This window comes from Engystomops pustulosus, chromosome 4 (assembly GCF_040894005.1).
Source record: "Engystomops pustulosus chromosome 4, aEngPut4.maternal, whole genome shotgun sequence".
Classification (NCBI taxonomy): domain Eukaryota; kingdom Metazoa; phylum Chordata; class Amphibia; order Anura; family Leptodactylidae; genus Engystomops; species Engystomops pustulosus.
Window position 1 is genome coordinate 18,056,577 of NC_092414.1, and position 27,373 is coordinate 18,083,949.

Genomic DNA, 27,373 nt, shown 5'->3' on the forward strand with positions numbered 1-27,373 from the left:
ATGATAGGGTAATATGCCAAGTCATCTCCATGAAGGATAATAACCTAAAGGATAACATCTAAAAAGTCATTGTCCCTCTCATTAGCCGTCCCGACCGGAACACTTAGAACAAAGTCTTGCTCTAAACCAAACAAAAAGTTGTCCATTTAGTAGCTGATCGTAGAGTGAAAGCTTCATGAGCTGCTGGGTGCCTGGTTGGAAAGTTTCCTGGACATACTTCCTATTTATTGAAAACCTTTGTGTAAGGCCTGGAACGGGGGGTTGTTTACTGACAGGATATCCCGACTTCCATGATTATGGTTGTCTTTAATATGTTATGATAGATCCACTTTACGAAACTCAAGTTTTTGAATTGTGATTATTTTAGGAAACCATGGGGGACCATAGGTGGAATTGTGTCCTATAGAGAATAAACTGGTATAATCTGGGGCAATGTTCTGTCAAAAACCCAATAGATATTCCATGATATATGAGAGCAGTGTTAGACTGGGGCTTCTGGAGCCCATTGGATAAATAATTTTTTAGGGCCCACAATCCATCTATCAATCTCTAGGAATTAATCCTTGGAGGCATCTAAATTGTATTGTCTTGTGCTGGACTTGAAACCACGGCAAAGAGGTAAAGTAAGTGGGGGAACTACATATGAAGGGGCTGGGGGACAAGATGGGGCACATTTACTAAGGGTCCGCGGACCCCATTTCCATCGGGTTTCCCGACCCGTTCCGTTTTGCTCGGCATTTAACACAGGTTTTTGGCACACGCGATCAGATTTTGGCGCAATTATGGCGACTTTCATGCGACACAAATTAGGGGCACGGCCGTCGGACAACCCGACTGATTCGGGCTAAGGGCGGGATTTAAAATTCTAATTGTGTCACAAGACATGCACTCACATACACTGGGAAGAAGAAGGTGAACTCTGGCGGACCCGAGCGGGGAAGCGACACATGCAGGATCTCGGGCGCACAATCTTGTTGAATCCTGGCAGTCTTCATCCTCGTCGGACATCGCACCTTGGAGATCGCACAGGGATCGGGTAAGTAAATGTGCCCCAATGTGAGGAGGAGATGAGGATCACTAAAGGGTAAGTTATATTGTGTGGGGGTGGAGTAAGGGACGTAACAAAATGGGTGGCTTAGAGCGGAGATAATTTTCTACATAAGGTGCCTGCTTGACCCAAGTTATGTCTCGGGACTGTATAATTACTGCTCAACCATAATAATACATTCAGCCTACAAGTGCACAGGGCGCCGGCCAAGTTGACCTAGATCTACCTAAAGATACTGGCCTGAAAATGTCACAAGCAAAGGGGACCCAGAGCACTCTAAACAAATCAGGCAACTGGGCCCACCCCTACTGCACTTGAAGGCTGACCTTATTTAGATGTTTGCTTCATTGGTTTGTGGCCTCAAAGGTCCGGTTCTACTTCTACATCGCCCAATTATTGGTCTGGGATGTATTTCGGTAGACTCCATGTAGTCCATCTTCGGAACAAAGGTTCAGCTTAAGCACAATGTATCCTCATGTTGCTCCATTCCCATTGGTTACGAGGCTCATCCTGTTGGCTTGTGTCCTTTTATGTGACCAGGGTGACATCTACATGAAGTTTCCATGTCCCATGTCAATGTGCGCTTCCTTTGTGTCATCTAGTTTCCTCCAAAATATAAATAAGTAACTTCCTTTGATACTGTCCTGTGTCTGTGGGAGTGAGATATGGAAACGTGCAGTCACAAGTGACACTCATCGGGTGCATCCTCTGTCCGGGATCGAAAATAATCGCTAATAAGAACAAAAAAAAAACTATATAAAGTTTATTAGTAAGGAGCTAGAATGTGTACACCCTTAAAAGGGGTTGTTTATCCCTTTTTAATTCATTGCATCTCTCTTCTTTCATGCTTTACAATTTGAAATCTAGAGGGATAACTTTAGGGGGTACAGAGGATGCGGTCACAACTGGGCCCAAGACGCCTAGGGGGCCTATATGGTGTACCTTTCGTATATATATATGAGAGGACTGGTACTATAAACATTACATTATACTTGGGGGCATGGCACACAGTTTGAACTAGGGCCCGACAGCTTCAAGTTACGCCAACGCTGGAATCTCTACTGAAAGAAGCTCACAAAGTCACTAGAGTACATTGAAGATCTATGGAGATGGGAAGGAGCGGAGAGTGAGTCACAGCAGTTAGGTCTTCACTTAATCTCAAATTGGTAGAGTTCAAACACCCTGCCATCCCAACAGACAGGAGTGGATTGGACTATAACCAATCCCACGTAACTCCAGGGAGCGCCAAATTCACCAAGACCAAAATAACAATCGGTTTGGGGAATCATGGAGAAGCGGGATGGAGACCCAAATTCCTTTCTGTCTGCCCCTTAGTATGGCTCTCCTTCTACTATCAGTCTTTCGTCTTTCCCCTTGTACTAGAAAAATAAAATCTAGATCATTAGCAGGACAGGGATGAAACGAGAATGAGAGGAGGAGGAGAACGGGGCCATGGAGTGCCGCGTCACACCAGGAGGCGGAGTCTGTCCCTGCCTACACATAAGCTGATAAACACAGCATAGAAGAAAAAGTAGACAGCGACATTCTCTGTCTAGTGGCCAAGCTGGGTCACTGAAGCTCACTTTTGAAGAATTGGAGCTGTTCTGTAGTTACCTGCAGTAGTGGATTATAATATAGGCGGTTTGGGTGGTAGCCCAGGGCCCAAACCCTCCAGGGGGCCCATGGCCAACCAAACCACCCACCAAATGTTATACTCTGAAGGACCCTCAGCCATGAAATCCTTGTACATCAGTACCTGTTCTCAACACACATGTACAGAAGAGTCATTTCAGGAGCGCAGATTGAACGCCGGTAGAAGGGATGCATCCTCTATTCGCCAAGAAGCTGATTCTAGTACCAGAGGAAAGAAGTGATTCCAGACTTGAAGGGGCTATAATATTCATACCACCAAGGTCATTACCAGTCTTTATCTGCCCTGGTAACCACACACACAGGTCTTACCACCACCACACAGGAAATAGAACCGTCTACTTCCTGTTCTATTCTCTGTCGATCAGCTGCTGAGAAATTCTGACCTGTGGCTGTTGGCCCTTAACCAATAAGATATTTCGAATAAAAATGTATAAATATATAATTTAATTAAAAAATGTAATTAAGAAGACAGTAACGAGGTGAGACATTTTATTTGAGATCCTCAGCCTTGAGAAATTCTCACTGGAAGAAGAATCTCGCCCTTTGTCTGCTTTATCTGAGCCATTCGGAGTGTCGGGAAGCATGCCTCACCCCGCACCATTAAATATTACAGTCAGATATTGACTGGCCGTCATCATCCACGGAACATTTCACACACAATCGTCTATTTATTTAATCTAGAAAGGAGATAAAGTCTCGACTGGTGAGAAAAGCAAAAAAAAAGTACATTAAGAAAAAACATTACTCCATCATTTTTATGACGTTGGGCCAACGTGCCAAGTAGATTACAATCATGGGATTTTGCTGGAAAAACTCCCTGGTCTACAATTATCTTTCAGCATTGCTTTGGGGAATGTAACACGTTTGACAGCATTCGAGATCGTTTCACGCTTTACTGCACGTTGCGATGTAGTTATAAACATCAGCAAAAGAAAAAAAAAAAGAAAAACAGAAGAAAAAAATTTCCCCTCGATGAACAGATCGACAGCTGTTATACACGGGGAGACACCCCAGGGAAAACGAGACGTATTGGGGGTTGAAAAACCTACCGCATCCGTTATGTCTAAACATAAAGGTAAATATGGTAAAAGTTTTAATAGTAACAACATGTATTCAGGTCAAAAGGGAAGAAAAAACACTGTGTAAACAAAGTGTTAATGAAAACCACATGTCGTGAATGCTAAGGGGGGGACAGCCTTACAGCCTTTTTTGTCGAACATAAGGACCTGGTTTTGAGATAAAGGTAAAATGTATTTTCTTTTAAAATATTTTTAGATTTTTTTTTAAAGAAAACAATGAAGGATAATATTTTGGAATATCAAAAATGGACTCTTCGAAAGGTCAGGCTTTAAATTTTTTTTCTAATTTTCAGGCTATTAATAACTCTCTAAAAACAAAACTGTAACAATAACATACTGTATGTAAGGAGAATTTCCAGGGGAGGACGTCCCTATGAAGCATCCCACAGAACTGCATGTTACCCTGGGGACTAGAGGGGCCCCAACAGTGGTGAGATGCAAGTTCACTAAACCAGTCAGTTCAGGGAACGAGAGACGAGGGGGATGTTCCTGTTCAGCTCTTGGTCTAGAAGAGGCTAGACCGACAGGAGCAGAAGAGCTTCATCGGCAGTGCCATCTCACACCAAAGAGTAGAGTTTAGCATTAAGGGGAACTCAAGACATAACTCAGTTTGGGGCCACCTAAAAGCCAAATATGCCACTGGTCCCAAACTGAAGTTACTGCTTCTGGCCACTACGGAGAGCATGGCTCCAACTGTTTCTTTCTCCAAGTTTACACCAAGTCAAAAAGAGCCAAGTGTTGGCCACCGACCTGTGAAACACTACTGACTTATCCTATGGATAGGCCATTAATGTTAAAGGGAGTTTCCACTTCTGGGGGAATTTGGGGGAAAGTCAATTAAAAAATATATTCTCTCTCATCTGGAGAGTGTTCCTGGCTCTTGCAGCAAACCATCAACTTCCTGGTGCTTCTACTCTTGATGGACCATCTGTGATGTTGTCACATTCATCGTGCACAGCTTCCTGGTGCTTCTGCTCTCGATGGACCATCTGTGATGATGTCACGTTCATTGTGCACAGCTTCCTGGTGCTTCTGCTCTCGATGGACCATCTGTGATGATGTCACGTTCATCGTGCACAGCTTCCTGGTGCTTCTGCTCTCGACGGACCATCTGTGATGATGTCACGTTCATCGTGCACAACTTCCTGGTGCTTCTGCTCTCGACGGACCATCTGTGATGATGTCACGTTCATCACGCACAGCTCCCTGGTGCTTCTGCTCTCGACGGACCATCTGTCATGATGTCACGTTCATTGTGCACATGACTTCTGCCCCAATTCCTTACCTCAGGAGTCATGTTAGAGTCCAGGGATTGGCTCACATGTCAAGTTTGAAATTAACGTGACTTCATTACCGACGGCACATCAAGAAGCCCAAGAGAGTCGATGGTCACAGTGGGAGCCAGGGAATCCCTCTGCAGGGGTAAGTATAACTTTTTATCCAATTTTCCCCCAAAATACTGCCCAAATCACTGCAAAAATCCCTTTAATTTGCATAAAACAATTTTTAAGTAAAACAATTATGTTCATTTATCTCTTACAAATCTGCCATGACTAGTAGGATAAGTAAGAGCATAAGAAAGACTTGCTGTATCATCCCTCATGGAGTAACAGGAAGTCAATAAAGTATCGGACACGGGCAGACTGATTTTCCCTTCTGTTCTCTAAGCAACTGCTCTTTCCTGTCCCCCCCCCTTTTCACTTTGCTTGACTTTAAGTGCTGCCCCTTAATTATACAGCTATAGCTTTGAATCTAATATCATTTAAAAGCTAAGATTCTGAACTATAAAATTATACCAAGATATATATTTTATATTTGTATAGTTATGTGCATTCTAAGCCCTCATTAAAAAAAAATTAAATAGAATAAATTACCTGAGAATACAAATAAATTGCTAAAGGTATTAGCCTCTAAACAACAAAACAATGAAAAACAAATAGTTGTTTTTTATCGACCAATCTCTTTTCTGTAGCTCTTCTCACATTCCAAACCCCGCCCATGAGGTTCCAGCAAATCTGTTAAATAGTTAAAATGAATGTTTGTGAAGGATACCTTATAGTCACCACCTCACCTAAAGCTCATATGATACAAATTCATTAAAATGTTTAGCAGAATTCATTTTCCACAGTATTAAACTAAGTATAAGATAAGTATAATAATAAAAATCTTTGACTTATATTTCTCATCGGTGAAATCGATTTCTGAATTATAAAATCTTTATATTTCCAACTGGTTAAATCAAATTTCAGGGTAAAAAAAGTTTAAAAGAAAAAATTTCCATGACACTTACATGGGTTGCTAAAGAGAAGGAGTCACTGGGTCAGGTCCTATTTATCAGATGAAGCAGCTGCTTAGCAGGAAGACATAAAGGATCTGTGATTCTCCACACTGCAAATGAAGAGGGGCAAAAGTTACAATTTTTTTTCATAGTCTTCAAAAAAATTTTTTAAGTAGACACCGTTTTGTGTCTAAAGCTCCTGTGGGAGAGATTTTGAAAAATGTCTTCAAAAAAACAGTATTTTTCTTTACCAACAAATCAGAATGCAGGTTTCATTTGTAAAAAAAACGAATAAAAATCTATTTTAATTCATTGCTATACAGGAAGTCCCCGGGTTACGTACAAGATAGGTTCCATAGGTTTGTTCTTAAGTTGAATTTGTAAGCAAGTCGAAACTGTATATTTTACTATTGTAGTTCCAGCCAAAAATTTTTTTTGCCCCAGTGATAATTGGGGTTTCACATTTTTTTGCTGTAATGGGACCAAGGATTATCAATAAAGCTTCATTACAGACACTTTACAGCTGATTATTGTAGTCTGGGGCTATAGTAACATCCAGAGAGCTTCACCAGAGGTCACAGTGGGCAGAGCGGTCCGTCTGTAACTAGAGGTCATCTGTAAGTCAGGTGTCCTTAAGTAGGGGTCTGCCTGTAGTTGATTTTACACTTTAACGTTTCAAGGAATTTACCCAATGCGTCTCCATGTTTAGAGACTACAAACAAATTCTTTGTGGTTGGAGTAGAAAATAGAGGAAAAAGTATGAAAGTTACACAGCATTTCTATAGAATCTGACTACACAGGTGTTGTCTGTAGTCTGTTGCCATAGGGACACAAAATAAATTGAAAACAAACCTATTTTAATGACATTGACTCATCTCTGTAGTGGACATATCTGTTCATACTATAACTGTATAGAGGCGGTCCCCTACTTACACCCAACTTACAGACGACCCCTAGTTACAAACGGACCTCTGGATTTTGGTAACTTACTGTACTTTAGCCCTATGTTACAAAAAACAGCTAAAACAGTTATCACAGGTGTCTGTACTTAAGAATAATTGTTAGTCCTGGTTCTTATGACAACCCAACATTTTTAAAATCCAATTGTCACAGAGACCAAAAAATTTTTTACTTGGGTTACGATTGTAAAATATACAGTTCCGACTTACATAAAAATTTAACTTAAGAACAAACCTGCCGAACCTATCTTGTACGTAACCTGTATGTATTAGTATGAGTGTATTAAGGTCCCCAGAGAGTGGTTCCCCAGAGAGTCTTCAAGAAAATGGGTCCAACCGAAAAAAATCCAAACAATCCCATTTATCAGAAGACTAAACACGCTGTATTTTACTTGTACGTGTGCCAGGTCTTGTTTTGTTTCGAAGGAACTATTATCACATTGTCCGCCTCTGCCAAAACCAACAAATTAGGTACGTATTTGAGACCTTGAGGTTTATTAAACCATGAAAAGGAAGCTAAGTATACAATAAGGGCCATTTTGACATGCTACAAAAAGCTCTCACAGACGAGAACACCACTCCAGATCCCGAAAGTGAATGTGAGTCATTAGGTGCCACTATATCGACCATTAAAACATGCTCTAATCCCCCCTACTCTTAAAGAAGTTTAGAAAACCCGCTTTTACACACCCTATTAGGGAATTCTTCGTTAAGGTGGGGGCTGGAGGTTCTTAATTTAGGATCCTCTCAGAGTGAAGAGCATTACAGAGAAAGTTTCTTTCAGAAGGACCAGTCCCCGTTCTACATGACACAATCAACTCTTTCATTGAGTAGATATTGTGTAATACTTGACTTCACCACTGGTGGCACTGCAGGAAAACTGATGCCTGCTGCCAGGGCTCCTCACAGATCACAGCCGATTGCTGGGGGACTATACAATGTGATCAGCTTATTTTCATGGAATTATCTTTCATGGGGAACATGGTCAGATATCCAAATTTTTGGATTAAGACTGGAGCTTTGAATAGTAGTCTTAAAATCCCCCTCCCATCCCTGTTGGAAGTCTAACGCCCATAGTGGATACAGGGCACATTAATCTGCCAGTTCCAAACTGTAAAGTTGTAATAGTAAATGTGACAGGCCGGGCATTCAAGCCTCTGCCCGCCCTCCTCCTGCCCCGATACGTCCAAAGTGCCGAGCGGGTCGGCAAAGCCAGAAATCTGGTGGGGTGGAGGAGATTCATGTGGTTCCCCTGCCAGAAATCTGGTGGAGAACCCCAATTTGTTTTGGATTCCATACTATGAGGTCTCAGAAAGAAAGCCGAAGCTTGGATTTTTAGGATGTCCTCCTTAAAGGGTCTTTCAATGGTTGGACCCTCAAACCTTGGACACTGCGTTGACCCTCAACCCTTGGACACTGTGTTGACCCTCAACCCTTGGATACTGTTTTGTTTACATCTTAAAGTAACCTCTGATATGTCTTATGATCTAAAAGATCTAATAGACAATATCCTTGGGATAATTAGAACATTTGTCATGGTTTCAAATAAGTAGATTCAAGATGTCCACCAAAGCCTATTGACCTTAAGAAAAATATATTCAAGTCTTCCTTAAATATCTCAAGACAACATCCACAAATTATGTTGACTTCAATCTCCTTTATGTTCTATCTATAGGACTCTGTTATGTGTTGGATCTGGATTGCAAATTTTGCATTGGATTTTGGAGAGTTTTATGAAGAACAAGATCCTTTTTTGGAATGTTGAAGTTCTCTTATAAACCGTCCATTGTCTATCTCTTTACCTGGGTAGACGTAGCTGTGGCTAATCAGAGTATATAAAGCAGAAGCAAAAGTTCTACAAACATGACTACCAAATTAGGGCGACGAAGAAAAACGCTTCAGTACAAACCACAACCCTTACGAGAGACAAATAAAGGAACACCGGCTAGACAAGTTCTTCGTGAGTCTATCAACCATGGTGGTTGCATGCTCAGACATGATAGAACTTTTATTTGTTTTTACACATTTTACCTCCACGCCTGAACGCTTGTGTATGGACATTTATAGCTTGACACGTGAAGTCTGTCATTGTGTGATCATTGTTTCATTTTTCACAAAAGAGATCAGTCCAAATAAAACAAGCACCATGAAAGGTGCGCTGCCCAGATATGCCACTTTTCAAATTTCACGAGTTGAATGTTCTGCCAAAGTTAAGTACAAGCAAACATTTTTATCATCCAAAGAGTATTCAGTCAACAAAATATGCAGCATTCCCCTTAACTGTTTCTGTGATTTTAGAAGACCATTACTCATCATTCATGTAAGTTCTGCAATGTCATGGTTTCAAATAAGTAGATTCAAGATGTCCACCAAGATGTCCACCAAAGCCTATTGACCTCATGAAGAATATATTCAAGTCTACCTTAAATATCTCAAGACAACATCCAAAAATTATGTTGACTTCAATCTCCTTTATGTTCTACCTATAGGATTCTGGAATGTGTAGGATTTTTTGACACATTGGCCAAGCTAGTGGCCACTCAGCATTTTCTTGTCCAAAACAGTGGGACTCTACTCGAAGAAAGATTCTCCATTTTGAGCAGCCCTTACTCTTATGAATTCCTAGTAGGTTGTTATAATATGGCCTCAAATGTTCAATTTCTACAGGTCAAAATCAGGGTGTTGTCTGCTTCATATAGGCCAGGTTCCTTTGAAAAAATATGTACTCATTGGGGGTAATCTACTAAGGGCCCGATTCATGTTTTCCCTAAACCCGAATATTTCCGATTTGCGCCGATTTCCCCTGAATTGCCCCGGGATTTTGGCGCACACGATCGGATTGTGGCACATCGGCGCTGGGTGTGTGGCTGAACGAAAACCCAACGGACTTGGAAAAACTGCCGCATTTAAAAAAAGAAAAGTGTCGCGGAGCTTGCACTTACCTTCACTAGGAATAGGCCGGTGAACTTGAGTGCGTTCCGATGCTCTTAAGCGTAGCAGCGCCACCTGGTGGACGTCGGAGGAACTGCCTAATGAATCCCGGCCAGACCTGAATCCACCGCAGAGAACGCGCCGCTGGATCGCGAATGGACCGGGTAAGTAAATCTGCCCCATTGTATTCATTCCTAACTTTACCTAGGTGATTATAATCCCTAACGGAGGACCGCCACTACCAACTCAAATTCCCACACACAACATGTGAAGTTTACTGAACTCAGCAACCATTTAAATTGAGAAGAACTGCTTGGTTCATGACCATAGTCAACACTAATAAAGCAACATGGGACTAACTCGGGTGGAGGAGAAATGATTTTGAGAAGTGGTGGATTAAGACTGCCATGGGCCCCCTAGAAGGCTTGGGCCTTAGGATACTCCTCAAACCAACTATTTTATACCACTACTGATTCTGAGGGCTCTTGTTTGAACCCTTAAGAGGAAGGCCTTACTTGGCTCCAAAGCCTTCTGCTGGTCTTTTTGGTCCATTATTACCATGTAAACGCCCAGACCAGTTGGAGGAGTGTCTTGTGGGGAATTCACACTCTGGCCCCAATGTTTCAACATATTCTTCGAGCAGTTGCATAGTTGTAGGAAGTACAGAGGAAGCAGAAGCTACTGGGCCACCTAAGAAGACCTCAGAATTTTACATGACACCTACTAGTCGGGGCGCCATTCCAGAACCTTCATTAAACATCTGCTTTGAAAAAACTTGCCAATGAAGATCAAACATGGTAAACAGACCAAGCCCCTTGGCCTTCTAATTTTTTTAAAAAAAATAGTTTTTACACTCCCTCACTCCCCTCATACACATTGCCATATAAAAGATTAAGCTAATATAAAGCCTGAGCCAATTTACTTGAATAACGGTTAATCCAAGAATCTAGTGCCTGCACTCGATCTCGTTGGTTCACTGTAATACCAAGTTTCAACGAAAACATCTGTTAAATTTATTGGTATCACTTTCTGGCGGACAATATATTTTATAAACAAGCATGAAAGTAAAATGTTATCAGATTTTAGCTCTGGCAAATTTTATACAATTTTAAAGCCACAATTTTGATCCTTCTTTACTGCTTGTTAAGGATATTATTTCTGGATGGGTCGGGTACAAAGACGTACTGGCGGGCCAGAAAATGACTCGAAAATTATAAAATAATGAGGAGTAATAAAGTCCATAGAAAATACTGGATAAAGCAGCCAAATATGTTAAAGATTATCGATCAATGCCGTTTATGGAAATTTGTACTATTAGTGCTATAACCCAGATCCTCTGGGGTGTAATACTACAAGACCACACCCCCTGCAGTAATGATGGTCACACCCAGTCACTCTGAGAGTCCAAAATACTCCAAAAGTCAACATTGCTCACCATTATTGTACTGTGGTTCTTTTAGAGCCATCGGATAAAATTATTCTCGGAGCTCATCCTTCCATTAGCCCCAAGGAGATAGACACTAATAGTCTCAAAATTGGGTTGTCTTCTGCTGGACCTCTGGGGTCTATAAGTGGGTTAGGGCTTGGGCCTACTGGATAATCCTCTTGTACCCTGGTGGAACAATCCAAAACTTCTCTTCACAGAAAGGCGAAGTAGGTAGTAGGTATAGAAGCCAACCCTCCCAACATTTCTGGGGGCTCCAGGATGATTGGCAAATTTCCCACTGCCATACAGTATCTCAGAGTTATGGATGCAACAAAAACCCAAGCTTTGACTACAGCCATAGTTAAGTCGGAAAAATGTATTCTTTTGGTTAACGGATAGTCAAGCTCCTACTCAGCAAAAGATTGTATCCCCCCAAAAATTAGAGGACCGCCTTGGCCATTTGTCTCCAGAAAGAACCTTATTGTGTTTCGAGTCTTATTTGGAATAAAGTTGGCCATATTTGTCCTCCACTTTTTTATCCCTGATTTGGGTACATTGTTGTTGCTCCACTCATCCTTGCTTTTTCTTCTAGAGAAGATCCGAGGACTCCAGAAGCTCCAAGAAAGCGACTACAGCAATGACTGGAGATTCACAGAGAACTAGATCCAGGAGTCCATAGTGGATGGACTTGGAGTCCAATGCCAACTTATGGAGTTTATATGGAGCCATGACAAGTACATGTTGCCCAAGTCTCAAAAATCTGTGTTTCTTAACATGTTTAATGGCAGTTGAGTTCTGTGTCATAACATAGAACATGAAAAAGGTCACCTCGAAGGAGCCAAGTTCTGGAGATCTTCATTGTCAGCCATGTAATTGGATCATAGAGTCTGTTTCTTGCCAGGCTCCATCTCTTATGACATTTTTTTTTAGTTTTTTTTCCCTTTTTGCTGAATCCTGGCCTAAAGCCACATGGCAAGTAAGGCAGATCCAAGTGAGGCATTAAGCACTCAAGAAACAAGATATCATTGCATTTTTCAGCTTGGCCACTTGGTATAATCACTGTAGAGGAATCAGTTTGTTGTATTTAATGAAAAAAAAAATTATTTATAGCCTGTTGGGCATCAGTACAGCTCTAGTGCTAGAGAAATAGGGGAAGACATGTAATTTGTATTGGTTTAGTCCAACTAGTGGATCAGTACAGCGCCACTCTTGATTGTGGTAGAGCCTGGTATTGCGGCTACACTTACCTTATATACTCGAGTATAAGCCTAGTTTTTCCAATAAAAAATTTGTGCTCAAAAACCCTAACTCGGCTTATACTCGAGTCAACTAAAAAAATAAAGTCAAAACTCACCTTTCTGACATCACCTGTAGGTCCTCTTCTGTCTGGACAGTCTGAGACAGAAGAGGACCTATGGGGGACGTCGGAAAGATGAGTAAAGTGTTATTTTTTTCCTACTACAGGGGCTGGGCAGGCTGTATGCTACAGGGGTTGGGCAGGCTGTATGCTACAGGGGCTGGCAGATTATATACTGGGAGGCTGTAACCAATGCTTTTCCCACCCTCGGCTTATACTCGAGTCAATAGGTTTTCACAGTTTTTTGTGTTGAAATTAGGGTTTCGGCTTATACTGGGGTCGGCTTATACTCGAGTATATACGGTATTTAAGATCACAGAGAAAAATTTTCAAAAATAACAAATTTCAGAGTCTGTAGAAACAAAAAGACTCTACGGCTCAGTACTCACTGGCAGGAGAACTGTACAACATCAGTAAAATTACCAGAGAAAGCTGGACTAGGTTTTACGTTCATGTTTGTGTTGTCAATTGTTTTAGTTACAGAAAAAAGAAAATCCGTAAAGAAAGTTTGGAATGTCGACGAGTGTTATAGGATTGAATGCCCGATGGTGTCTGCACAATTTCACTAGACCATAGCTGCGAGCGTGGAGCGATATCCCTTCCAAAGTATTATCCTAACTTCGGAGGACAAACATTGGATCTGACAGCGGAATCGACCGGTTCACATGTTCTGTTTCTGTAATTTTTTTTTCTTTGAAAACTTAAAAAATGTAAAAATATATATATACAACAACAAAATATATTTGCCTCTCCCTAGTTCTGTCTGTACTTAAGTTTAAGGACCGCATTGTTTCAAGGAGACTGTACCATGAATTATTATTGGGCTAGTCTTCAGGAAAGGTTACCCAAGGACGATCATAATGACCCCAGTAAAAATTGCTGAAAAATTCTGTTGAGGTTTTTAGTGTCAACATATCCTGCCGTAGATACTAAATCGTAGATCTGTAGATATAAATCGGTACAGATTTGGTGGCTGAACTTACAGTTAAAGTATAAGGGGTGATGAACAAGACAAGAGAGTACCCTCAAAGGATAACCCAAAAATATCAGCTTGGTAGGGGTCCGACATCCAGCATTCCCCTCATTTTGATACTGTTAACCTAATCTGGTGCCTTAGGGCTTCCTTAAAGTCCATCAAGATTGGTACTGGGGCCACCGATAGCAAAAAAAAGAAGCCATCTCCAAAAAGCACAGATCTTACCCATACAACATGAAAGGCTCAACATGGAGGTGTCCCAGACCAGTAAGTTGAGTTCAAGGTTCCTTTATTCAATCATCCATTATATATAGAAACTCAAGACTTGAACTCAACTCACTGGTCTGGGACTCCCCCATGCTGAGCTGGATCAAATTTTTCTTGGGGCCACATATCCAAAAAACATACTTGTCCATGTTTATCGATGGTGGTCAACCATTCTTCTGGTTCCCATTATGCCAACCATGAAGTGGTGAATGGTTTGGGTTTGCTACGTTAAGCAATGGTTCTCCTCTCCAAGGAATGCAGATTAAAAAGTGCTAAATTCCACTAATAACCTGCTAATTAATCTTCTACCAGACACCTCTAGTGGTGGCTTGTCTCTGATGACTTTGGACATGACCACGTAAAACAAATTATGGGTCAATCCTGCTTAAACCCTCAGTTTTGCCATTGTTGACCATGCATAGGGCCTACTTTACCCTGAGCTGTAAGGTCACATGACTGACAACACAGTGGAGATTCAATGTTGTCTGTTTCTAATGACAACCAGCAGAATTTTAATACAAACTACATAAGATTGGACAAATTCTGAAAAATTTAATTTAACAGATTTTTTTTTTTTATGTAGATTTAACATGAAATATTGACACCAGAGAAGATCTACGCAACCATTCTACGATTATCTGGCTCCTTACCCATGTCCTGTTTATTTAGAAGTTTCTGGATTCATCACTGCATCTCACTTTATGGCAGACTGTCATAAATGATAAGAATTTTGCAATGATACAACTGTGGGCAAGTCCCACTGTATTTGGTTCCAAAACTTACAGGTTAACTATGCACAAAGTTTTATAAGAACTAGAACCCTGGACTTTTACTGAGCTGTATAATGTATAAGGCCAGGCCGCTGTTTTCCTGGCTCCCGTCCCGATAGCCTAATATGGCAAAGCGTATTTACGCCAAACCTAACAACCTTCCATTGAGTCGTGTGCCACGGGCATCTGTTTAGAATAGGTTTAAATTAAAATGTCAACCAGTTTACATCAAGTATACCCTCACTGTACTTTTCATCCTTAACACAATGCAGATCCCCACCTACCCCTCCCCCCCCCCTTTTAGACCCTGTCCTGTATAAATAAAACTTCCAGATTTTTTTTTTAACGCTGTCCGATAATTTCGGAGAACAGACTTAAATCCTAGACACAAATTAACATGTCTTTAGGTCCTAAATAAGAGCTGAATTCTAAGGCAGACAAGGCCAAATTAAGATTTTCTCCGCCCCCCCCCCCCCCCCCGTTCTCTAAAGTAATACTTTTCCTGCCTCAAAGTGAGAGGTTTCCATAACTAATATTCATAAACACCAACACTTGTTATTGTTCTGGATTTGCCCAAAAAATAGTGGACTTGATTTTGTTTCCCCTTTCTATGATCCTTGGGCCAATTCCATTTTTTCGAAACTCGGTTGAAGAACCTGGATTAACACATTTTTCAGCACTCATTTAGTGGGGGGGTTATTTGTGCTCCCATACGACAAATTGTACATAGGTTGACAGCCGTATCTTTTTTTCGATGTTCTTCCGGCTATGACCGTAGAGTATAACAGCTGATCGGTGGAGTTGTGGTACCACCAATAACCAACTAATGATGTCCAATGACCTATGGATCCTCAGAACTTCAAGACTTTCAGAAGGTTATCTGTGCTCCCAGATGGCAAAGCTTACATGGGTTGACAGCCATATATTTTTCGATGTTCTTCTGGCTATGACCGTAGAGTATAACAGCTGATCGGTGGAGTTGTGGTACCACCAATAACCAACTAATGATGTCCAATGACCTATGGATCCTTAGAACTTCAAGACTTACAGAAGGTATCGATTCTCCTTGTGGAGACCAAGCTAAGTTGAGCAACCGTATCTTTGCTAGCTCATGTGGGACTTCCTCTTTGCCGCAGGAGGTTGTTATGGTGGACTCTCTGTACATTTTCAAGAGAGGCCTGGAGGCCAAAAATATCATGGGTTATGGGAGAAAACATTTGTTTAATTCTTAAAAGTTGAACTTGATGGACTTTTTCCAACCTTATATACTGTACTATGATACTATACAAGTCAATGTCTGATCCTTGTACCACCTAAAGAATTTACCCATCCTGGACAACCCGTTTAAGGGGTTGGACCTTTGTTTAGAATAATCTTCATCTAGAGAAGTTAAATATTTTGTACAGTGTTAGCCATTGGTTAAATAGATAAAAGTTGAGAGTCCTCCATTCCATCTAGAGGAGAGCTTCAGCATTTACCATCTGGTAGGTCAAGCGTGGGACAACCCGTTTATGGGATTGGGCCTTTTTTTAGAATAATCTTATGGACAACCCATTTACGGGATTGGGCCTTTTTTTAGAATAATCTTATGGACAACCCATTTACGGGGTTGGACCTTTGTTTAGAATAATCTTCATCTAGAGAAGTTAAATGTTTTGTACCGTGTTAGTCATTGGTTAAATAGATAGAAGTTGTGAGTCCTCCGTTCCACCTAGTGGAGAGCTTCAGCATTTACCATCTGGTAGGTCAAGCAATATCATAAGTTCTCACCTTTTCGCCTTGGCTATAGTCAACTTTTGTCAACCATCTTACTGTCATCAGTTCTTCCATTTAGTCCAACCCTGACTCAACAGCTTAAATTTATTAGCATACAATAAAGACATATATGTGCTGGATGTCAGCTGGTCCACCACCAGTGAGGAGGACACTGAGCGATGAACGATGTTGTTCTTGTTGGATTTATGACCCCTTGGTGTGTAATGTACAAGTAGCAGATACTCCTCATACAAATGTACCATACCAGAGGTGAAATTGAGAGGAACATGTCAAATATCTGTAGATACAAACCATCCTTAACCTAGAAACCTGATCCCTTGTACATCTTTAACCATAAATACATAGAATTCCCAACTAACATGATGGTTATGGTTTTTATGACCCATCAAATCCGAATTTCGATCTAGCTGCATGTGTGTGAAGAGACTGCTAAGAAATCCCTTTAAAGGGCACTTACCACCACGATTCTACCTATAAAGGTAAAACGGGTGGTAGGTGGATGAATGGGACGTGAGCATAGCCCTTTTTTGGGCTAATCCTCACGTCCCGGCTATCCTTTAGTAAACTTTAATAAGTGAGTATGTACATTTTTTTAAGCGGCTACTTTGGCGTGGAGTAGCCGGACATGAGGCTACACGTCGCGACTACTCCATGCCCAAGTAGCCTCTTAAAAAAGTAGTGGACACTTTAGGCTAAGGCAGATGTAAGAAAGCTACCTTAAAAACCCTGCCTATAACAACCAACCACAACCCAGCTTCCATTTTTTAAAGCTGTTCTGTGATTGGCCGTTTAGATCTAGAAAGTTTTTGTTTTCAAACAGTTTATAAATATCTCCCGGGTTACAGACTACAAACAAACCTATGTTGTCTGATTCTACAGCTACTTTTCACTTTTTTATGATCTACAAACTGTGTAGAGACAGAAGTAAGGGAGTAACAAAACTTGCTTGAAGGGTCTGACTACAAAGGATTCGTAGTCTGTAACCATGGAGACAGGTTATATAGAATTTCCACAAAACAGATCCAATATAATCAGTGGAAATCTTGGTGTCTGTGGTCTGAATCTCCATAGTCCTTCAGAAATAACAGCTGTAATGGGTAAAACTCTCTCCAATATCTTATGGGGCTAAATTAATTTTTATCACCCTTATAATGTACCCTTGAAGGGTAATCGACAAATTCCTTAAAGGGATATTTTAGTCTGATATATTTCTCTAAAGGATTATATTAGACTGCTTTAGGTCTGATATCCGGAAATGTGACCCCTCCCCAGTTGCCAAAACCCTCATTTTCCACCCCCCCCTAAGGCCATATGTCCTTACAATCTAGTCAAAATCAATGACACTTAAAGTATTACTGAAATAATGAAGGACATTCTCAACTAATGCTCCATGTAAACTCCTCCCAGTTGGTGATAGAAGAAGGGGGTCCAGTGGTCTGACCCGTATACAATCCAATATTTAGCATCTACTTGTATCCAGTTCACAAGTGATTGATAAAATATTGTGGTTGACAGCCATCACTCCCCCTATAGGGGGCTTAGAGTCTTACAGCATATTGTTTCTAAATTTAAAACAGAAATCTGTATAGAGCAAACTGTGGAGCTCCCCCTAGTGGTGGCTGCTAGCAGAACAATATTTGAGCACCTACTGCTACAAACTTAATACCTGGTAAAGATTATTTGGTGTAAATATTAAGTCGACCTACAAGAGGATGAGGCGACATATGAGCCTAGATATATTATACAGGTTTATGTCATACCATTCTGCTCATACACAGGATGAAACAATTCGTCAGCTTCCGTCTTTATTGCTCCATATTAACCAACGACACAAATGAGAACAAGGCCGCAGCTTACAGACACCCAATTAAACGCATATTTCGGATTCCATAGGTTTACAGTAATAGTAAGGATTGGGACAGGGTGAAATTCCAGCCAGTCGCTGAAAAAGAATTAGTGATATGGAAGATAAAGTCTCCCGGTAAACGCCAGCAGGTATCAAATGGCACAGAATGGAATGTACGGATATTGGAGGGAACGCGGCTCCTTGACATTCTGTTCCTATACTAGAGGATTTTAATATTTTCCCGATTGTAAATATGTCACGGTCATGTTTTTTCAGTAATCCGTTAGGAATTGGATTCCAATTATCTACGTCAGAGCCAAATAGAATAATCTTATCAAGTAAATATTATCCAGCTGCTGGAGCTAATAGTAAGTTTCTATCCAACCCCAAGTGCTTTATTTACATCAATGCAGGTCAGTACTTCTTTATAATGTCCTATGTGACCCTGCTCTGGCTTCCGAGTGAGAATGGAGAGAAACAGACAAAGTAAGTTTCTATCCAACCCCAAGTGCTTTATTTACATCAGTGCAGATCAGTACTTCTCTATAATGTCTTATGTGACCCCGCTCTGGCTTCCGAGTGAGAATGGAGAGAAACAGACAAAGTAAGTTTCTATCTAACCCCAAGTGCTCCAGTCTTTGAAGAGGAGAGGAGGAGGAGTGAGCAGAAAGAGGCTGCTGGAGCTAATAGTAAGATTCTATCCCACCCCAGGTATTTTATTTAGATGGGTGCTGGTCTGTACCTCTCTGTAATATCCTACATGATCCCGTTGTGGCTTTAGAGTGATAAAGTAGAGACACGGGCATAGACAGAGGCTGCTGCAGCTAAAATAGAGTTTCTATCTAGCCCTATATGCTTTATTTACATCAGTGCAGATCAGTACTTCTCTATAATGTCCTATGTGACCCCGCTCTGGCTTCCGAGTGAGAATGGAGAGAAACAGACAAAGTAAGTTTCTATCTAACCCCAAGTGCTTCAGTCTATGAAGAGGAGAGGATTAGGAGTGAGCAGAAAGAGGCTGCTGGAGCTGATAGTAAGATTCTATCCCACCCCAGGTATTTTATTTAGATGGGTGCTGGTCTGTACCTCTGTAATATCCTACATGATCCCGTTGTGGCTTTAGAGTGATAAAGTAGAGACAAGGGCAAAGACAGAGGCTGCTACAGCTAATATTGAGTTTCTATTTAGCCCTATATGCTTTATTTACATCAGTGCAGATCAGTACTTCTCTATAATGTCCTATGTGACCCCGCTCTGGCTTCCAAGTGAGAATGGAAAGACACAGACAAAGTATGTTTCTATCTAACCCCAAGTGCTTCAGTCTATGAAGAGGAGAGGAGGAGTGAGCAGAAAGTAGCTGCTGGTGCTAAAAGTAAGTTTCTATCTACCCCAAGTGCTTCCGTCTTTGAAGAGGAGAGGAGGAGTGAGCAGAAAGAAGCTGCTGGAGCTAAAAGTAAGTTTCTATCTAACCCCAAGTGCTTCCGTCTTTGAAGAGGAGAGGAGGAGTGAGCAGAAAGAAGCTGCTGGTGCTAAAAGTAAGTTTCTATCCCACCCCAGATTCGTTGTTTAGATGATCAATACTTCTCTATAATGTCATATACGATCCTATAGGGGGTCCTCAATGACCGAGTAATCAAGCAGATTCTCCTCTTGTTAACTATAATGTCCTATAGGATTCTGCAGAGGGTCCTGTGTCTACCTTCTAAGTGAAGTGTATGGGAGACATCATAGCCACTAGTCTCCACCACCAGCTCTGAGAATTACAGATAGAGACTGCAGAGGGGGGGAAACAGCTAAAAATGCAGAATACAAGTCATATAATAGGCAGATATAGGGGCTCGTTAACTAAGGGTCAGTTGGACGCATTTTTGTTGGGTTTTCCGGCGATTTACGTTTTGCGCCGAATTCCCCCGGGATTTTGGCAAACGCTATTGGATTTTGCCGCATCGGCGCCGGCTTGCACGTGACAGAAATGGGGGGCGTGGCCGTCGGACAACCCAACGGATTCGGACAACGCGCGGGATTTAACATTTACAATTGTGTCGCAAGACACGAACTTACAAGCACCGGGAAGAAGAAGTTGAACTCTTGCGGACCACGGCGGGGAAGCAACGGATGCAGGAAATTGGACGCACGATCTTAGCGAATCGCGGCAGACCCGAATCCTCGTCGGACAACGCACCACGGGATCTCGACGGGACGGGTAAGTAAATCTGCCCCATAGTTTTCCTCCTCATGTACACCTATGGGACTAGTAATTTATGCCTCGTTTTTGAACACTTGATGATACTGTAAGTAGGTCATACCTATAAGTGTGAATATATTGGCATGATTGTCATTCATAGCTGCCAGTTATTTAAGGTGGAGACGCACAAATAAAATGAATCACTCGACGTACAATCAAAATCTGTCATTTTTGAACTATTGAACTGCAATGTAAAGCACCAATTTGCATACGGCGCTGTGCACTATGGGAAAATCGGGTAGGTATAATGAGACACCTTTATAGTATAACACTATACATCCCCTTAAACCCAGCCCCAAAGGCATTGGTGCAACATAATGGGGGTCATTTACTTACCCGGTCCAGTAACGGTCCAGGCGCGTTCACCGACGAGGATTCGGGTTTTCCGGCGATTCACTAAGGTCGTGCGCTCGATGTCCACCAGGTGTCGCTGCTGCGTCGAGGTCTGCCGGAGTTCACCAACCTATTCCCGGTGCATGTGAGTGACTGATTTTGCGTCACAATTGGTTTTTAAATTCCGCGTTTTTTCCGGATCCGTCGGGTTTTCCAACGGCTACGCCCTCCCCCCATTTCTGTTGCGCAATCCGATCGCGTGCGCCAAAATCCCGGCGGAATTCGCCGCAAAACGGAAAAATTCGGGGAACCCAGCGGAGAAACGCGATTCGGACCCTTAGTAAATGTGCCTCAATATGATGGATAGAAGGGATGAACTGACTCTCTAGCGTCCTCTAGTGGCATCTCTGTATAAACCCAGCTTTTCTAGTATGTCTTACGTAACATACACACGGCTGGAGGAACCTGGATGTGTCGTAACCCAACATTGTGCAACGTCTCATCCTTTTCCAATAAACCACAGGAATTCCAAGTGCAAGTCCTTGTTTGTCACATTCTGAAAACATATTTCTATCCGTTCCCGGTAAAGCTGGGTGACCAGAATGGCCGACATTTCATTCATTTGTATCCTCTCCCAGAATAATCTAATGCTATATAATACAGGAGGATATCTGTATATTACTATATAATGTAGGAGAGCTCTAAATGAGTTACTACCCAGCTTTCCCAGGAGCAGATATTATCAGGAATTTTACACGACTGAATCCCAGACACCGCACCTGCGGGAGGATCGCCTCATATCATCATGTGAAAAATATGTCTTGATATTATACGCGGTATCATAAGTTATATCGAGAATTATTGCCTGTTCAATGCAAAGGAGCAGGCGGTGTCCGGGATAATCCCGAATTCCTGGAATACCGAGGGTCATCCGTAAGTGCTGTCATTATGTAGGAACAGCATGCTCATAACTCAGAGAATTTATATGGATAATGTGGGAATCATTCTATATATCACGTATATGCCAAGAGTATATAGAGGTAGAGAAGTTGTACTGTGCGGCTCCCCATAGATACGTCTGATGTGCCGCCCCAAGGGCGTAGAAGATCAAGAGAAGTTGTACTGTGCAGTATGTTTGTGTATCAGAGAGTAAGGGAAGTTTTACTGTGCAGTATGTTTGTATATCAGAGAGTAAGGGAAGTTGTACTGTGCAGTATGTTTGTATATCAGAGAGTATGGGAAGTTGTACTGTGCAGTATGTTTGTATATCAGAGAGTAAGGGAAGTTGTACTGTGCAGTATGTTTGTATATCAGAGAGCAAGGGAAGTTGTACTGTGCAGTATGTTTGTATATCAGAGAGTAAGAGAAGTTGTACTGTGCAGCTTCCATTACGGACATCCCGAGTACAGCATATAATGGAAAGGAAGTTGTACTGTGCGGCTTCTTGAACATAGCTGGGGATATGGGAAGTTGTACTGTGCAAGCTCCTTTAAATATATCTTCTCTACAGTCCTGAGAATGACATATAACATATAATTTAAAAGTAAGTTGTACTGTGCGGTTTCTATGAATATATTAGAGAGTATGGGAAGTTGTACTGTGCAAATTGCTTGACATATATCTTCTCTACAGTTCTAAGAATGACATGTAACGGAAGAGAAGTTGTACTGTGCAGCTCCTTGAATATCTAACAGTAATGGAAGTTGTACTGTGCAGCTCCTTGAATATCTAACAATATGGTAAGTTGTACTGTGTAGGCTCCTTTACACATATCTTCTGCACAGTCCTGAAAATGACATATAACAATGAATAAACGGGAAGTTGTACTGTGCAACTTCCCAAAGGCTCTTGTTAAGAACGGCCATAGAAGTACATAGTATGGGAAGTTGTACTGTGCAGCTTCTTGAACATATCTGAGAGTATGGGAAGTTGTACTGTGCAGTTTCTTGAATATATCTTACAGTATGGGAAGTTGTACTGTGCAAGCTCCTTTACATATATTTCTCTCCAGTCCTGAGAATTATTCTTTAACAGATGGGAAGTTGTACTGTGTAGCTCCTTGAATATATGTGAGAGTATGGGAAGTTGTACTGTGTAGCTCCTTGAATATATGTGAGAGTATGGGAAGTTGTACTGTGTAGATTCCCTAACATATATCCTCTGTACAGTCCTGAGAACTGCATATAAGAATTAATGGATAGGAAGTTGTACTGTGCAAGTTCCTTTACTTGTATCTTCTCTCCAGTCCTTAGAATCTCACATAAAGGAAGGAAAGTTGTACTGTGCAGCTCCTTGAATATATGTAAGAGTATGGGAAGTTGTACTGTGCAAGTTTCCATATATCTTCTTCACAGTCATATAAGATATACTGGAAGGGAAGTTGTACTGTGCAGCTTTCTTAACTATCATTTTGAGTAGAGCATATAATTCTAAGGAAGTTGTACTGTGCGGCTTCTTAAAAATATCAGAGAGTTTGGGAAGTTGTACTGTGCAAATGACTTTACATATATCTTCTGTACAGTACAGAGAATCACATATAACATATACCGAAATATGAGAAGTTGTACTGTGCCACTTCCCGAAGGCTCTTGTTAAGAAGAACCATAGAAGTACATAGTATGGGAATTTGTACTGTGCAGCTTCTTGAACATATCTGAGAGTAAAGGAAGTTGTACTGTGCATCTTCCTTCACTGGCATCCGGCGAACACCATACAATGGAAAGGAGGTTGTACTGTGCAACTTCCCAAAGACTTTTGTTAAGAACAGCACAGTACACACAGTATATAAAGTAATGTGCAAGTTTCTTTACATATGTCTTGAGGACAGTCCTGAAAATTACATTCAATATACAATGGAAGGGAAGTTGTACTGTGCATCTTCCTTGACATACATCCTATGCACAGTCAACACATACTTGATGGGACAATTATCCTATGTCCATGTGGCATGGTTACCAAGGAGGGGGCTCCACCACCCTGATTGAGACCAGACGCCTGGAGGACCTTTGGTACTAGGGTCCAGGTTGCAACATAATCACCTCCCCCATAAGAATGTCATAGAGACTCCACAATTCCGAAACATCTCCTCATATGGAGACAACTATTTCCCAATACTTGATGTTCTTCAAAACCATCACCAAACTTGTACATTTCCTCAAAGTCATATCTACCAAGGCTTCCACCACCACCACCACTGATGAACCATATTTTCCCTAATTATTACCTAGGTCTTGTCAGTCTGGGATTTGACATCTTCAGACATGACGTCTGGGACATGGATCCAACCAATTATTGTACAAATCAAAAGAGATCTTAATTTGTAACCTCAGCCGAGTAACTCCATCCAATGAGAAGGTTCCTTTAGACGTAATCCATACAAGGAAAAACATTCCTCGGAGGTTTCGTCATGCATTCTTGGACTCCTGCAGTGGGCTCCAAGGCCACATCTCTGCTTCTGATTAGATCATTGCAATCAGTTGACACGATAGGATGAGATAATGGAGATGCGCTACTCTTGAAAATTTTTCTTCGATTTTGTAATATTGGTGACGAATACTAAACATTTTATTCTTCTAATGTAACATAACAAATGGGGCAAATATCTTGGGGCCATCTTCATCTAGGAATTTCTTAAATTCTGGAATTTCTTAGGATAAAACCCAATTATAGACAGTAAGAACACATATCATTATGAATATTTCCCCAAATTTTGGGATTTTGATGGATCTGCTACCTTTGGAAATTGACATAGACTAGGAGAAGCCGATCATTTAGAGCTGAGAAGAGTCCTAAGAACATAGAAAAGTATCTGGGACGCTTTGGCCATGGTGAAGGACATTGACGCTATAGGTGAAGGACCTTCATGTGATAAGTGGAGTGCAAATTGTCCTGCTGGACCGTCTACTTCTCCAGAATCCTTGACCTTGGCTGCTAAGAAGCCATCTGCCTACTCTTGTGGAGCCCCAGCCATGGCCAGCGGTAGCAGATTTTAGTCAGGACCCCCATCTTTTCCAAAGGCGTAGTAGGAAGCCTCTGGAAAGCCATCTGCCCATCCCTACAAAGTTCTTGGTCATCCACTTCAAAAACCTTGAAAGAGATTGAGCTTACGAGTGCCATACATACTTTTTTTTAAGAACAATAGAACAGTGCATTTGGGGTTGCATTATCCATACCCAACAGAATCAGACGGCCTATTCTATAGAAATAGACTTCAAGGCAAAATTTTGGTAAATTTGCTCAACACTACTGAGAAGATGGGTTATCAGGACAGCTCAAGTTTTGTTTTGTCACGTGATGATTGTAATTGTTAAGGGGGTTTCCAAAGAATTTTGGAAGACCCCATAGAGGCCGGTGTGCCACATCCCCCCCCTCCCCAAAAAAAAAAAAAAAATTGTGCTCCAGATCTTGGCTCCCAAGATTCTCTGGTACTTCTGGTCTTTGTCATTATCTACAGGACAGAAGTGTTGGGGTAAGTGTGTTCGGCCAGTTAGTGGCATCTCTGGACCATGGGATGGATCTTAAAACATCCCATGCCATCATATGGTCCAAGAAGGCCCATGGGTCCCATGACCCCGGCGCTTCCGGCCAGGGAGAGATGCTAAAGCAACATTAGGGTGAGTCATGTGGGAACCCGGAGGCAGGTCCCTTGAGGGTGCTCCGGAATTCCATTTTCCTTATGTTCTTATCATGTATGCATGCCCCACTGGAGATTCTGGGTAAGGAATATACAAATAAGTTACATTATATACCTGTCAGACACATTTATCTCTCACTGCTCCCTGCTCCATTCACTAGGGGGAACAAGACACCCATTGCCATAATTGTTAGGGCTTCCAGCTGGACTCCCACTCATCAGCATCTGGACCCAACCCCTTTAAATAGGGAAGAACTGCAATACCAGACATAACCATACACATAAGTGGCGCTATTACACACAAGCCTTTAAAAAGACTTTATCAGTCAATCAATCTCATAATATCCAAGAATAGCGCCTCCTGCTGTGGGGCTTAGGATAAAGGAAAATGCATCCTTTAGCTGACCTATCCAGGCAATGCTAATCGCACCGTATAATTCATATTTAGAACTGGGCGATTTTGTACGTTTAGTTTCCAGACAATTATCCAAAAATAATACCTCTTGTTTATTCAAATAAACATTGGGAGAATGTGGAATGTCAAATTTAAAGGAAGAAAAAAATGTCAAGTATTTTATCAGAAAAGAAAGCAGTCGCCAAAATAATTCAGTCCGGCAAGACCGGAAATAGACTGGAGGAGGCGATGGGCAGAATATTCTTCTTACAAGGACTTTGTATTGTGTGACTCCTCTGTTATTCTTCTGGGAAATTTCTTTATACAAGGGGGTGTGGTTCCTTTTGTTGCCTGGGAGCTGGCAGGAGATGATTGGCTCATGAAGTTCCCGAATCACAAACAACATCTTAGAGCTTTTCCGGGAGATTTCCCTGCTCTTCAGAACTGCTGGAAGATTCCAGATTCCGAGAGTCTTAGAGAAGTTCTAGTAGAGTTGGGAAGGATGGCACAGCTACAGGGGGTGGTAAGTATTCTAGTGGCCCCCTGTCAATTGCATTTACCTACAATCTAATTAATATGGACGTCCCCTTTAAGAAAAGATGCTCCAGAGTTGTTATTTTATAGGGTTAACTATGTGAGATGAGTCCTTTGTTTATGGCATAAGTAACTATTCCAGGTCAGAACCACCAGTGATGTCATCTTGTTGGACTGTGTAGACTGTGATGTCATTGTACCCAATGTCCAGCGTCGTCATTGTGCCCAATGTCCAGCGATATCATTGTGCCCAATGCCCAGCGATATCATTGTGCCCAATGCCCAGCGATATCATTGTGCCCAATGCCCAGTGATATCATTGTGCCCAATGCCCAGCGATATCATTGTTTCCAATGTTCAGCGATGTCATTGGGCACATTGTCCAGCGATGTCATTGGGCACATTGTCCAGCGATGTCATTGGGCACATTGTCCAGCGATGTCATTGGGCACATTGTCCAGCGATGTCATTGGGCACATTGTCCAGCGATGTCATTGGGCACATTGTCCAGCGTCGTCATTGTGCCCAATGTCCAGCGTCGTCATTGTGCCCAATGCCCAGCGTCGTCATTGTGCCCAATGTCCAGCGTCGTCATTGTGCCCAATGTCCAGCGTCGTCATTGACCACATGTCTTAAATGTGAACTATACGGAGGGTATAACATGAGCTCAATCTACAGTGGAAGGATTTGGGGAACACACCAGGGGTAAGCAAAAAAAATCAGACCTAGATCCAGACCACAATTGCAGCATCGGGGAGGTTACTGGAGCCCCAACACATGTGACTGGGTGGGAGGTCCCTGGGGTCATATGACCTGCTGCATCCATTAGTGGCCTCAGAGGAACGCTGGTCAACCCATAGGAAATAGA

General features: G+C 41.7%; 1 protein-coding gene across 1 annotated transcript in view; it reads right to left on the minus strand.

Moving 5' to 3' along the window:
- Positions 1-27,373, minus strand: part of CALD1 (caldesmon 1) — a 123,690-nt gene that overhangs the window by 81,221 nt on the left and 15,096 nt on the right. Inside the window, exon 2 of the mRNA XM_072145379.1 lies at positions 6,071-6,168. The gene's annotated coding sequence lies outside the window, so the exon portion shown is untranslated. The remainder of the gene's footprint in view (positions 1-6,070; positions 6,169-27,373) is intronic.